We start from the raw sequence: 12,494 nt of genomic DNA on the forward strand, positions 1-12,494 counted from the left end.
AGGCTTCCCGCTGAGCAAGGAGACCATGCAAAGCTTGATCCCAGAACGCTGGAATTATGACCTGAGCCGAAGGCAGACGCTTAATGACTGAGCTACCCAGGCGCCCCTGGGAAATGTAGTCTTTATTTTTAGTGGTCTTGTGCTCAGCTGTGGATAAAGGCGAGCATAAATATTGGGGGCAACTCTCAGTGTCTCTTACACTCACTTCTCAGAGTTCTACCATGGGCACTAGTTCTGGTTAAAGGCTTAAAATTAACTAGCAGGTAAGTAATACCAAGCTTCAGTTTCAGAATTATTTGTTGGATAATGAATACGGGGGAGGAGGTATTAGAAATGATTAAGGAACTCTATAGTCTCTCTTTTCAAACTGAATTATGGCAGTGTTCACCAGTTGCTCAATTGCTACCATTAGGCTAGGAAGTCTTTTTTAGAACTACCACTTTGTTGTTATCACCATTTCACCTTCTGCTTACCCTTCCCAACAGTGATAAAGACTTCACTCAAACCTTTCTTGCCAGAAGTGTCCCCAAGCTTTCCTGTGTCTTGTGATACCCTGGCCTCAGGTCTTCCCTGTAGACTTCTCACAGGGGAAAAATACTGCCTAGAGGGTGCCTGGGTGGCTCATTTTGTTAAGTGTCTGCCTTCAGCTCAGGTCATGATCCCAGGGTCCTGGGATTGAGTCTCACATTGGATTCCCTACTCAGCGGGGCATCTGCTTCTCCCTCTCCCCCCCCGCACTTGTGAGATCTCAATCTCTCTCTCTCTCTTGTAAATAAATAAAATCAAGAAAGAAAGAAAGAAAGAAAGAAAGGAAGAAAGAAAGAAAGAAAGAGAAAGAAAGAAAGAAAGAAAGAAAGAAAGAAAGAAAGAAAGAAAGAAAGAAAGAAAGAAAAGGAAAGGAAAGAAAAAAAAAATACCTCCTAGAGAAAAAACTCCCGGTGGCTTGCTCCAGTTATTAGGTTAGTATGCATATTTGTTCCACATTTATAATTTCAAAGTACTAAAAATTTTAGAGCATTGAACCTATGCTCTATATTTGCTTTCCAGTTTTTTCTCACTGCATGCATATCTTCGTAAATAATAAATCCTACCTTTAAGTTTTGAACCTGGATCTTTATTTCCACAGAATATTTCACTGGGTGCTACAGAAGCATCCTCCGACCACCTCTATCGCACACCTTCACACACATAATATTTACATCTGGTTCTTAACACTTTCAGGAAGCACTCACTCCTCCACAAAGAAAAGTCTGAGATTTCTACACAATTGAACTTGTATTTATAATAGTCCATCTGGTTTATCGTCATTATCTATAAATATAGAAACTTGCAGTTTTAGGATTAACCAGGTGTTAATTCTTTGAAAAAGTTGAAATTAAAAAAAGAGAACTTGTTAGAGATGGCATTTGCTGTGTTTGTTTTTACTTAATTTTTCTTTCTTTTTTTAAAAAAAAATATTTTATTTGTTTTTTTTGACAGAGAGTGCACACGCCTGAGTGAGCACAAGCAGGGGGAGGGGCAGATGCAGAGGGAGAAGCAGGCTCCCCACTGAGCAAGGGTCCTAACGTGGGACTTGATCCCAGGAGATCATGACCTGAGCCGAAGGCAGACGCTCAACTGACTGAGCCACCCAGGCATCCCCTAATTTTTCATTTGTGCATGTCTTATTCTCTTTGAACTATATACTTCTTGAGGACTATGCTGTTCCTGAAATAGCAGTTACAACGTGAAACAGAGTTGCCATTAGCTGACAAAAATTAAGACGATGATGAAATGGGATTTGCTTTGTCATAGAATGAAATTTTCACAAATAAGTGAATACTATAGAGGAAGCTTTCATCATCTATCCATTTATCTCACAAATATTTATTGAGGGCCAACCACAGTGCCAGCACTATGGTAGATACAGAGGAGAGCTATATTGATATGGTCTCTGTCCTTATGGTAGCTACAGCCTAGAAGAGAAAGACGGACAAAGAGGTAGTAACCGTAAAATATGATGAATGCTTGTTAGAGAAGCCCAGATTGGAAGTACTCAACGTGAGGGGGAATATTAACTTAGTTGTAGTCTTTATGGAGTTTTCACATACAAATAACTTCTTTGAGCCTCACAAAATCCTCTGCCTTTGTGAGGAATTATTCTTCTCATTTACAGATGAGGAATTAGTCTCAGAAATTAGCAAGACCCAATTTCCCGTAGGCCCAGACTTGGGCTAGTGACTCTAAACCCAATGTTCTCATCACTGTCCCACACAGCAGCTAGAGTGCCAAGGGGTGTGACATCGGTGGCTGTGCTGTGTCTGCTCCCAGTCTTTTTGCCCTCACCCCAAGCTTTCAACCCCCATTGGCATCAATTAATTAATCATTGTCATCCATCGCAGCTGCCTGGGAGCCATGTGGGTGTTCTGGCCAGCGTGGCCCTAAGTGCTCTTTAACGAGGCCTGGTAATCTAGTGTTCATTCTGGGAGCAGCCCCTGCAATTAGGAAAGGGGCCAGGGGATCTTTCAAGCAGACAGAAACTACAGAAACTCAGCCAAAAAGCCTTATTAGGATGAGCCATCACGCAGCAGTATGCTCAGTGGTCTGTTTTCCTGTCCTATTAAGTAGAAGTCAGTTGCTTCAAAGAGAAAATAACATTGAAATGTCCAAGTTCATTTTATTTTATGTTTAGTACTATTGAGTTGGACAGAATAATGAACACTGCTGTTGGGCATTTTCCTTTATCGTTCTGAATACCCAACTGAATAGCCAACCATTCCCTGATTCTTCCAGAAAACCTTCTTTCTTATGAATTTTTGAACCTGTTGGAAATTTCCAAGTGATAATAGAGTCTCTCAGGGAGTAGTGTGCCTTATTAATAACCCTGGTAAAATTGAAGAGGCGGTGATAATTATTTCCTTGATTTGTGGTATAGTGGAAAGACCACGGACCTGGGGTCAATCTGAATTATCTCAACTCTTTCACTTTCTAGCTGTGTCAATTTGGGAAAGTTTCTGGACTTCCTTGTGCCTCAGTTTCTTCAAAGGATGGTTGTGAGGGTTAGAAGAAAAATGTGTTATGTAGCTAGTACAGTTTCTGGGACATAACTGGTCCCCAATAAATGGGAAATATTATTATGATGGTTAAAACTCCCTCTTTTCCCCCTGAGAACTCAGTGCAAACTCTAGCATCTCTTCTAAACCTGACCTTTCTGGCAATACTATTTCCTCAGGACCTTTACCTTTATTATAAATTTATTTCTTTTTTATTTGTTGAGGTATAATTGACATAGAATTATATTGTTTCAGGTATACAACATAGTAATTCAACATTTGTGTATATTGCAAAATAGTCACCCCAATGTAAGTGAAATAATGTGGTATTTGTCTCTCTCTGTCTGATTTATTTCACTTAGCATAATAGCCTCAGAGTCAATCCAGGTTGTTGCAAATGGCAACACTGTATTCTTTTTTTATGGCTGAGTAACATTCCATTGTGTGTGTGTATATATATATATCTTTATCTATTCATCCATAAATGGATACTTAAGTTGTTTCCATATCTTGGCTATTGTAAATAATGCTGCAACGAACATGGTGTGCATATATCTTTTCGAATTACTGTTTTTATTTTCCTCAGATACCCAGAAGTGGAATTGCTGAACTGTATGGTAGTTCTATTTTTAATTTTTTGAGGAAACTATACTGTTTTCCATAGTGGTTGCACCAAATTACATTCTCACCAACAGTGCACAGGAGTTCCATTTTATCCACATCCTCACCAACACTTGTTAGTTCTTGTCCTTTTGATAACAGCCATTCTGACAGGTGTAAGGTGATATCTCATTGTGGTTTTGATTTGTATTTCCCTGATGAATAGTGGTGTTAAGCATATTTTCATGTGCATGTTGGCCATCTGTATATCTTCTCTGGAAAAATGTCTAGTCAGATCTCCTGCCCATTATAAATTGGATTTTTTTTCTTTGTGATTTAGTTGTATGAGTTCTTTATAGATTTTGGATATTTTCTTCTTATCAGATACAGATATATGATCAGCAAATATATTCTATCCAGTAGGTTTCCTTCTTGTTTTGTTGATGGTTGCCTTTGCTTTTCAGAAGCTTAGTTTGATGTAGTCCCACTGTTTATTTTTTCTTATGTTTTTCTTGCCTTTGGACTCAGATCCAAAAAAACCTCAAGCCCCCAAAACCCAGAATGTTGCTAAGATTGATGTCAAGAAACTTAGAGCCAAAAACATCTAAGATGTCCCAGTATGTAGGCAGTGCCTGGTGATGGGGACTTTGGGGATTATACTATACAAAAGTCAAAGCAGACAGTCATGCATAGTAGGTCCTCTGCTGTCTAAATTCCACTTCCTTTGTAGGAAACTTAGGGAATTAGCGCAATCCTTGAAGAATTACTGGGTCCACAGCTATAGTGGTTGGGTGAGATACAGTATGCATGATTATAAAACATAAATGAACATGTGGATCTTAGGACAGTGCTTCTCAAACTCTCTGTACCATCTGTCTCAAAATCGTCTGGAGGACTTATAATACATACAGATAACTTAACTAGAGTATCTGGGGGATGGATCCTGGGGATGTCCATTTTAAATTGGATACCCAGAGGATCTTGTATTAAGGTTAAAGAAGAGCGGATAATTCATATTAGATGCCAGATTGAGAGCCATATCAGAGAGACCTGATATAAAGGATCACTGACCCTGTGAAGAAGTTGCCTTTTCCTTACTCATCGAAGAGTGGCTTGCAGAAAGGCTGGTTACACTGAAAAGAAATCCAGGAACAAGGCTTTTGTCCTGGCAGTAGGACTGCAAGATCTCAGTCTGGAAAGAGAGTTGAGGTTTTTGGAATAAGAATAAAGGCAAAAAGAATCCCAAGGACAAGAAATTAAACAGAGAGACTGGGGATTGGACAATATACGATAGAGGATTTGCAACAGGGTTGCCTGTTATCCTTCCACCCTCCCCAGCTAGACTGTGGTCTCCCTGAGGGTTGGGTTCATAACTTCTTTATCTACATTTCTTTCTTACTTAATACTGGGCTAGCACAAAGTATGCTTTCAAATATTTACTAAAGAACAAATAAATAAATGCAAGTTTAGATTAGTGGCAAGGGTGGTTGATGCTAAGCTCTCAAATATGGACTCCAGTTACCTGAAGATCTCTTGGCTCAGTTCACACTTGGTCCTGGGAGTTGAGTTTGGGGCTGCATGTGTAGTTTTGACTTTGAATAGAGGGATTAACCAGCTTAACTCCAGACATAGACTGAACCTACAGTTAGGATAGTTTAGGACATATTCTGGAAGAAAGTGTGATTTGGTTCTGCTTTGAAGGTAAGATAGACATTAGATGATTCACTTCAGTGTAACTCAACAAACATTAATTGGATATCTACTCCATGCAATGGCTTAACAACACAATGGTGAATAAAATAGAGTCCTTGCTCTGGAGGAGACCAACAGGTAAAAGAAGAATGACCCAAATATAACGTTATAGGGGATGTTGAAAGAGAAATTATGTAGGGAATTTGAGAGGAGAGAGAATCTTTCCCTGGGACTTAACAACTGGTCAGGCTGTGCTCTACAGTCAAGACAGTGAAGGGCTTTCCAAGTGGAGAAAACAGCCAGAACAGAGGTGGGAAGGAATGAAAATGAAGGTATCTTGGGAAGTGGTGTCAGGGCTCTGGTGGGTGAGAGCACAGAGCAGATCATGGGTGGTGGGTTCTGGACCTCGTGGGTCATATTAACAAGGCAAGGTTTTTTCTGGAAACATTTGGATTTGTCAAAGTGTTTTTTAAGGGGTGGGATCACACAATTCAACTTCTATTTAGAAGCTGAATGTGGACTGCATGGTCTGGGGGAGGCAGAGAGGCTGGAGCAATCTGGGCAGGGCAGCAGAGTGAGCAAAAGTTTAATTAAATGAATTACCACTGAGGTACTAATGGTAAATAATGGTTTAAGACAAGTACCCTCTGAGTGAGCTGCTCGCCTTTGAATAGGCTCTCCACACCAGAGGTGTGATGACTACAACAGACTTACCAGGCTCTAGGAGGGCACTTTGCTTGTCTGTTGTTTAGTCTCCCCACTCCCACAGCTGGTTCTTGCTACCTGGCCTGCCCTGAAAATGAAAAGCAGTTCTGTGATCTGAAGGAGAGTTCACCAGCTCCAGGGCATAGGTTGCTCTGTGATTTTTAACAATTGACCAGCGTGAGCTCTTTCTCTTTACCTTAAAGAATTCCTCCTCATGTCAAAGCCATTACAAATGAACATTATCTGGCAGGTCTCAAACCACGCTGATTTTTGAGAACAGAGCCAGCAACTTGTCTTTTCTTCAAATGGTATTTGGTCTTAGGACCTGGATTTACAAGCCCAATTGCTATGTTATTATATGGATTTTTTTTTTAATTTGGAATGCTTCAAAAAAAATAAATATGGAACACGTCACGAACTTGTGTGTCATGGTTGTGCCGAGGCCCTGTTAATCTCTGTATCGTTCCAATTTTAGTATATGTGTCACTGCATTGAGGACTGGATTCTTTTTACCAGTGTCCTAGTGTCACATTTTCTCAGCTCTGAGTTCTTGTTTTTGGGTCAATAAATGTGTTAGAAAGTTGTGTGGGTTAAAACAAAATTAAAAAGTGATTAAAATTGTTCTCTTTTTCCATACTTTCATTCTTTCCTACCTACCCCATCTTCACAAACCAAACAAACATACTCTCTCTTCAAATAAGCTCTGTGTTTAGATAATTACAGAAATGACACATCGTATGGTCTGATTTTGCCCGGATTGTGTAGTAGTGACATACGAGAAGGACTGTTGGATCAAAAATAAAAACACCTGGGTTATTATGTTCCTTTCAATGGCATTAACTAGATGTGTAACCTGGGGAAGTTTACTACACTTTTCCCAGCCTCAACTGCTATAATATGAGGGAGATAGATTGTATTCTCCCTCTATAATTCTTTCTAATTCTAAGAATTAGGGTTTCTATAAGCTACATAGGAGTGATGACATATCTTGAGTGCTGCTTTGGAAAAGTTGATTCACCTGTGTAATGCACATTTGTTGATTGCTTCTTTGGTATCTATTTTTTCATTTCTACAACAGTCTTCATTTTTTTGCCTCTAGGGATATGTTTACTTTGCTTAGTTCTGCAGCCAGCATGGAATGGACACCATTTCTGGCTCCAGAGGTGAATCCTGACTGGCTTAAACCAACAAGTATATAGCATTCCCTGAGTGAGGTGGTTCCAGGTTGGGCAACTAGCTAAATGCAGGCCACCAAGAGGGGCAAAAATTCTTTTCACTGGGGGCTTCCAGGAACGAGCTTCCTTTTTCTTTTGTGAGAGGTGATGAAGAGCTTCTCTTCCACTGGTGTTGTGAAGAAGCGAGATCTAGAATAACTGCTATCATGAGGGAAGCTGAGCAGAGCCCAGAGAATCCCAAAGGAGCCAGAGCCCAGTGACTATATGAAGCTCTGGGTCAAACCATACCTGCAACAGTATCTGACCTTTAAAAAGCTTGTGAGCCAATGAAGTCATGAAGTTTAAGACAGTTCGACTTGGTTTCTCTGTTGCCATCAACTCAAAGATTCATAACTTTTTTCCTTAAGGTTTCACTAAATAAATTTCTGATTACTAATTTTTTACCCCTGAAATAAAGAAAAAACTTGCTTATTTCTGCCTTTTTTCCTTTTTACAGGCAACTCCTATATCATCAAATACAAAATGTCGAAAACAACAAAAATTTTAGAGTCAATGCGAGGTACACAGAAATAGCTTTATAAATGCTTATTGAATGAATGAAAGTGAGAATAAATTAGGGGAAAGATAGTATTTCCTGGGTGCAAGGTAGAAAAGTAGTTACATAGAATGTATTTTGGAGAAAGTTATGGGATGATCATAAACTGCTAGAATTTTCCTTTTTCTTCTCTCCTGAGATATTCCTTAATGTGTGTGTGTGTGTGTGTGTGTGTGTGTGTGTGTGTGTGTGTGTGTGTTTCTTTCATTTTAGAATTCAGGGAGAAGGAAGGATTTAGGGTCAGACCTTGGGAGCAGCTCGGGCTGTAGGGGACGCCAGGCCAAGGGCCTCCAAGGCTGTGCTAGCTTGCGGGGGAGGGAAAATGATGCCCGTGGTCTTCCCAGACAGGCGGAGAACAGTAGTTCCAAAGAACTGCTGGTTTATATTTTATGTCTTGCCAAGTTGTGAAAATAGTGAAGGATGCTTAGACTACTTAACATTCAAATTGCTGTCTGTTTAATAATATTTAGAAGACCAGATATCTGGATATCTCCTTCACTCCCTATCTATTGACTTTTAAAACATGAAAATGCCCGGGAGCCTGGGTGGCTCAGGGGGTTAAGCCACTGACTCTTGATTTCAGCTCCGGTCATGATGTCAGGGTCGTGAGATATAGCCCCTCTGTGCTGGATGTAGAGCCTGCTTAAGATTCTCTCTCTGTGACTCCCTCTGCCCCTCCCCCTCTCTAAAATAAATAAATAAATATTTTTTAAAAACCATAATGCAAACCTATAACACTGGTAATCATCCATGAACCTTTAAATTATACCGATTAGTAGCATTTGAAGCTTCCTCAGGGAATAAACAATGGCACCAGCAAAAAAAAAAATTTTGTTTCTATTCAATCTATTGATTAATTTAACAGGTGTTTTACGAGCACTTAAAAAGATGTCTAGTTAGCAGGGAAGACTGATAAATCAGTACTAATCACAAAGTATGATGAGTATTACGGAAGAGGAAATGTAGGGATGGTAACAGAGCAAGGGATCTAACCTAGAGGAGGGTAAGGAAATCCTCTTCAAGGAAATGATATTTAAGCGGAGATCTGAGGAATGAGCAGGTGCCAGTCAGATGAAGGTTGGGAGAGGAAGGGGAAGAGTGTCCCATGTAATTAACTAAAGGCTACAGGGATGGGGGCATCTGTGAGGACCTACGGAAAGTTCAGAATGGTTGCAGGGAAGAGGCAAATGGTGAGATAAAGCCATGGAGAAGACAGATTTTGTGTCTCTAGGGGCCAGGTGAAGGCGTTTGGGCTTTACTTAAAAGGGAGTGGGAGGCTGCTGCAGGGTTTAAGCAGGAGAGCAACAGGATCAGATTAGCATTGAATTTGGACCACATCTGGCACAGGGTCATGAGGCCCTCTCCCTCCGGTTCTGTTCCTTCATGCATCTGAGCTATCGCCTCCATTTCCTCACTAAATGCTGCCTCCTTCCTTTTAAAACACTGGAAACAAGTATGAAACAGGCACTGTTTGTTTCCAGAACTGGTTACATCACTACTTTTGTAGCAATTTGTTTTTCCTAGTAAATCAAATCTTCTCTCAATTATAGTTTGGTTTTTCAGTAGCTCTGACTTCTTGTAAAGCAGCACTGATTTTTCAGCTCTTCAATATTCAAAATGGGGTCCAACAGACAGGTATGGGCTCTATAGTCTTGTCTGGGACTGGCTTGTACTTGGCAAGCAGCTGCTGATGAGGCTTATGCTGCGGCTCGTTTTTGGGGTGTTCTTTTGTTGCCGCCAGAACACAGTTCTACCTACCTCTTCTCCCAGTGATGTGAAGCTGCCTATACCGACCTGCAGGTTACCGCTCTGTCCTTCCTCCTTCAGTGGCTCTCCTCCTGGGAATCAAAATTAGCCTCCAAAGGTATGAATCAGTCTTCAGTCCCCTCTTGCACCTGTTGTGTCCACCCCAGGGTACAACATTATTTTGCTTGCTTGCTTTTACTTTAAAGTATTGAGCCTTCTTTCTTGGTCTGTTTATAAATTCATAGAGTCTCTTATTACTTCTAGAGCTTTGGATACAGTGAATGCTGGATAACACCAGTACAGTGACTGAAAGGGGAAAGATCATAAGTTCTGAGTCTGGACTGGAGGGTTATTAGAATCAGTGGTTTGCTGAGAAGATCTGGCAGCTGGGTAGAAAGATGTGAGCATTCGTGTTTGGTAATTTGAAGAGCACCTAATGGGCTGGTAATCAGAATCACTGCTCTGAAGTCTACTCAGGACCCAACTTATTGACTGATAAGGATGCACTTCTTGACAGGGAAGGGCACCACTCAACAGAGAAGGCTTTCACAGGTCCTTTACTGGGCAGTTCCTCCCCTGAATCTCCAATATTGTGGCAAGGTTCAAATGAGATAATCAATATAAAATGCTTAGAGGAATGCCAGGTATGGGTGAGCAATCAGGCACATGTTATTTTTACTATAGATATTGCAGTCACTAGCAGCTGGCTCTGTAGGTGGAGCCCTGATCACTTTTCCTGAAAGCCTATAATCCTTTCACTTACTTGCTGAGCCACTGAATTATGCAGCAACTATTTATTGAATGTTTAAATGTACCAGATACTAATTCTACCTAGTTGAAACAGGTGCGTAAAGTGTGCTTTATTTTCTGAGATTTTGTTTTTTTCTTGAAGCATGTCATTCATTCAAAAAATAGTTACTAAGGATTAATTAATGGTGTGGTCACCTGCTGTCACTTATGGATCAAGGGCAAGGGGAGTTGATTTTGATGGAGTAATGCATGGGTTTTTCTGCTTTATCTTGAGAAACTATTACCCACCGTGTCTCTGTTTATTCCCATTCCTTACTTGATTTTTTCTCTATAACACATTTCACCATCAGACATATTATATATTTTGTATTTTATTAATTTAGTTGTTTGTTTTCTGCTTCCCTGCACTAGCGTAAGAGCGCCACAGGGAAGAGTTTTTTCCATTTTGTTCCATGCTGTACTCCTAGTACCTGGCACGTGTGTCCTATAACCATTTGTTGAGTGAATCTGCCCCACTTTGAAAGCTCTGTCTCATACTCTGCTTTTGTCATCTTTTCCTTAGACTCCCCTCTAATGGCTGGAGTTGTCTGGTAGAATATCTGGCTATTTTGACTGATGTTGCCTTGCTTTGTAGTGCTTTGCAAATCACACTATCAAGGTATGCAGGTATCTGGAAAGAAGGCAAAGTGGCACCTGGTCAGTAACTCACTAACCGTCTTGAATATTTTATTTAGATGAGTACTCTTTCGTTTATTTCAGAATCCATCAGGAATGATTATCACCTGGGAACAATAGTTTTTATTTATTTGCTTATGTTTACAAGATTTTTTTATTTGAGAGAGTGCACGTGTGCAAGTGGGGGAGGGGCAGAGGAAGAGACTCTCAAGCAGACTCCCCACTGAGCAGGGTCAGTCTCACCACCCATAAGATCATGACCTAAGTCAAAACCAAGAGTCTGATGCTCAACTGACTGAGCCACCCAGGCACCCATGGAAATAATAGCTTTTAAACACATGCTTACAGGGCACCTGAATGGCTCAGTTGGTTAAGTGTCTACTCTTCATTTCGGCTCAGGTCATACTCTCAGGGTCATGGGATCATGGGATAGAGCCTTGAGTCAGGCTCTGCTCTCAGCATGGAGTCTGCTTGTCCCACTCCCTTTGCTCCTCCCCCTGCTCATGTTCTCTCTCTAAAATCAATCAATAAATAAAAAATCTTAAACACATGCTTGCTATATACTGTATCAAATGCCTTACCTACATTTTCTCACTTAATCCTTACAATATATCTATGAGGCCAGTATTAGTATCTAAATCTTACAGATGAGAAAACTGAGGCACAGACTGGTTAAGAAAATTGAAGGTCACACAACTAATTAGTGTCCATACTGAGATTTGAATCCTAGTCTTCTTGGCTACAAGGTTCATGCACCAACCACAAGGCTACCCCTATACTCTATTTGGACTTGCTATTATGGGCTTCTGTTTGTATATTTGTACTAATTCTTTGATCTTAATGGAGGCAACCAGACTTGCTTTCATTGATTTCTGAGAACAGCAGCGATTCTGCTTTGCAGACATTTTTCATCTTAGTGATAACGAGAACATATTTTAAATAATAAAGGATGGTACACAAGATTTTATGTTAAAGATCACTGTAATAGCTTCCAACAACTTAATTGATCAGATAGACACATAATACATGTGAACTTGATAGGTGCCCTTGAGAATATTGCATAGAGAATTTGGAATTGTTGATTGGTCCTCAAGGAGACCAAAATTCTCCAGCAAGGTGTTGTTTAAGAGTGTGTGTGCACATGTGTATACTTGTGTGTGTGTGTTGATGTGTGTGTGGGGGCATGCATAAAGTATGATACTTATTTATAGAGAGAGATCAAGATGCCTTCACTACCTCCATGAAGAGTAATTTTAAATAGTGGGAAAAAACTTTTAAGCAGGTTATTTAAGCTGCCACTCAAATGTTTTCTGACTTGGCCCATGTTATAGCTTCTATCAAGTTATTTAATGCAACTACCCTTTATGGGTGATTTATTAAAAAATGGAGCGAGCAAGATCACACTTAGTCTGATGAAGAGATGCAGAAATGGTAGAAAGAGAATCCTCCCTTATATTTGGGAGAACAATAGGATCAATGCAGGAGACTGGGAGGACAGCATTGAGAGGCTGGAGAGGGCAGTGG

The 12,494-nt window shown here is 40.3% G+C and overlaps 1 protein-coding gene and 1 non-coding gene across 2 annotated transcripts in view; one reads left to right on the forward strand and one right to left on the reverse strand.

The window, feature by feature from the left end:
• The window catches only part of GIPC2 (GIPC PDZ domain containing family member 2), a 327,817-nt gene that overhangs the window by 143,266 nt on the left and 172,057 nt on the right, over positions 1-12,494 (forward strand). The window lies entirely within an intron of this gene.
• LOC123795461 (U6 spliceosomal RNA) lies at positions 6,425-6,528 on the reverse strand. Its single transcript, XR_006780510.1, has one exon. It is a non-coding gene; the product is annotated as a U6 spliceosomal RNA (small nuclear RNA).

This window comes from Ursus americanus, chromosome 12 (assembly GCF_024610735.1).
Source record: "Ursus americanus isolate L20-20 chromosome 12, mUrsAme1.1.p, whole genome shotgun sequence".
In the NCBI taxonomy this organism is placed as follows: Eukaryota; Metazoa; Chordata; class Mammalia; order Carnivora; family Ursidae; genus Ursus; species Ursus americanus.